The following is a 2,645-nucleotide window of genomic DNA, read 5'->3' as shown; positions in this document are numbered from 1 at the left end:
CAAAACAGTTATATAATTAAAGGCATACTTTCGACGTGAAATTATTGAAGATAGTGGAGTAAATCAATTAAAATATGGACTTATTAAATAAAAATATTGAATAAACATTTTAAAAGCATACTTTTAGGTTTAATGATAATTAATAGCAATAATAATTGAATATGCAAGTCCAGGGGATAATAGTGCAATTAGAAAACACCTCTTTCGGTTAAGGAATCGGGTTTAAGGTAGATTTCATCATAGGGTGGAACTTCTTGGACCAAATCTGCCAAAGTCAAAAAAGTTTGACTATGGTCCCCTACATTAGACGAGGCAAGTATCATGGGAAGATCATGTTGTTTCTTTGGACGTATCCGTCGAAATCACTCCATAAAATTAAACCCTAGCTAGAAAGGAAGAGTGGTTGTATTCTTTGGCGGTGAAAGAGAGAAAGAGATTGAAGTTGTGGAGGAAGGTTAAGAAATAAGAAGAAGAAGTCGGAAGGGAGGGAACTGCCACCATCGACTTGGTCATCGGCCTAAACTCTCATTGGAAGCATAGGTATAGGGAACGAGGTAGAGAGAATTAGAGAGAGGAATAAATGACATGTAGAAAACGACTGTGTAGTGGGTATGAAGGTTGTTTAAAAACTCATAATTTCATAGTTGTTCTCTGACGAAGATATTAACCAAGAACAACTCATAAGTGTGGGTGTCATGTTTAAGATTTATGCATGAGGAAGGAAAACACAACAAAAGAAGAAGTGCAGAGGACACCGAAGATGGAGAATATGAGTGCTAGACAGAGAGACAGAGAGCCAACATAAAAGGTTCAAAGTGATGGTCTGAGCTCTTCACCATTGTTTATGGCCTACTCATGTGGGTTTTACACCAACATAGCTTTTGAGGAGTTGCTACCACCACTTTCAGTACCGGTCTCGTGAGGGTCCTCCAATGATGTTGGGTCAACTCATCATCACCGGAGTTGGAAGCACCACTGGAGAAATGGGTTAGTTGAAGTTTCCATGGGGAGGGGAGGGTTGTACGACATGGATGAAGTGAGGTACCTCCCTTTGAGCTTATTTGACCTTTTCATTTAAATGAGTTGGACGTTGGGCTATGCAGTAAATCCTAGTGGGCCTTGTTTTAAATTAAATAAAAGTTACCCCATCCTGATTAATGTGTTGGGCCATTTTAGCTTCATGTTACAATTCATTGATATCTTTGGTGATGCTATGTCGATTCGTATATGTATCATCTAATTTTAGAGAAATAAATATATTTTGACTAAATGATTTTAGTTAATTATCTAGTTTATAGATTTGGCTTACGAATGTATTTTATAAATAAAATATGAATATAATTGAATTAAGGTGTATTATTAAGTAATATTTGAATTGTGAACTAAGTAAAGATTATTTATATGGCTCTAGGAGTTCAGAGATCTGGAAACCCATTTTAGCCACTTTAGTGGTCCTTATCCTACGATTGCTGCTTCAGGTGAGTTTCCCTCATTGTACTTGTAGGTCGAGGGCACCAATATCGGCCTAATGGATTATGTATCCTAGTATATTGGATGATGTTATGTTGGCTATATGATAGAATGGTGGATCTATATGATTACCTGTATCCCCTGGTTACGTGTTAGACTAGTAGATCTATATGATTACGTGTACTTGTTGGTTATTAATTGTTATTGTATATGTCGACATTTTATGGTTTGTTCGGTTGAGGTGGTCCTACTTTGTGTTGAAGGCCAAGATACCCAGGGTGGTATGTTAGGTTGTAGGCCCAATGAGGCGGTTCAGTCAGCCTGAATGCCCAAAGAGCGGTCTGGATAGGTTGAAGGCCCTGCAAGGTGGTCCAGTCAGGCCAAAGACTCGAAGAGCGGTTCAGATAGGTTGAAGGCCCTACGAGGCGGTCCATTCAGGCCGAAGGCTTTGAGAGCAGTCCAGATAGACTATAGGCCCTGCAAGGCGGTCTAGTAATGTTGAAGGCTCTTATATGCATGATGCTGTTTGTTTGGTAGTGTGTGGTACTTTTGGGGAACTCACTAAGCTTTTGCTTACAGTTTGAATTTATAGTTTCAAGTACTTAAGAGGATATGGGCAAGGTGAAGGCTTGATCGAGCACATCATCTTGGACTTTATGAGATTATGATTTTGGGATACTCTGATTCATATTTATGACATTTGGAAACTATGTTTTGTAAACACTTTTGGTTTTGGATTGGTTTCAAAAATGAAAATTTTACCTTAATTTTTGGGATGCTACAAGTTGGTATCAGAGCCCTGGTTTGAGAGAATTGGATGAACACTTGTGTGATTCCAGACTCAAACAAAGGATCTGCAAAATATATTTCAAAAATTAACTCTAAATAGACCAAAAAAAAGGATGCAATTTGTACAATCAGCTGGAGCCAAGGAAAGTGTTCCCCAAGATACCCATACTTCTTTTGTGTATTGATGATATGATATAACTGAATGCTAGTTGTTGGCTAAGGATCTTTAGGGATTCATGATAGAATTTCCTGATTCATGATGCATGGTAGTCTAGGATAATTTCTTGATATGATATATGGAACTGACATTATTATTGTGGTTGCTTAGTATATGCATCATAATTATACATAACCAAGATTTTATACCCTAAGAATGTTTGATTTAG

General features: G+C 37.6%; 1 long non-coding RNA gene across 1 annotated transcript; it reads left to right on the top strand.

Annotated features, from left to right (window-relative positions):
* The first annotated feature begins 361 nt into the window (after positions 1-361).
* On the top strand, positions 362-2,237 carry LOC122197040 (uncharacterized). Its single transcript, XR_006189817.2, has 2 exons — positions 362-1,041; positions 1,412-2,237. It is a non-coding gene; the product is annotated as an uncharacterized LOC122197040 (long non-coding RNA).
* The last annotated feature ends 408 nt before the right edge of the window (positions 2,238-2,645 follow it).

The sequence above is a fragment of the Lactuca sativa genome, chromosome 3, assembly GCF_002870075.4.
Source record: "Lactuca sativa cultivar Salinas chromosome 3, Lsat_Salinas_v11, whole genome shotgun sequence".
Lineage (NCBI taxonomy): Eukaryota > Viridiplantae > Streptophyta > Magnoliopsida > Asterales > Asteraceae > Lactuca > Lactuca sativa.
Note: the sequence above shows the minus strand (reverse complement) of the source record. Positions and strands in the feature narration are given on the sequence as shown.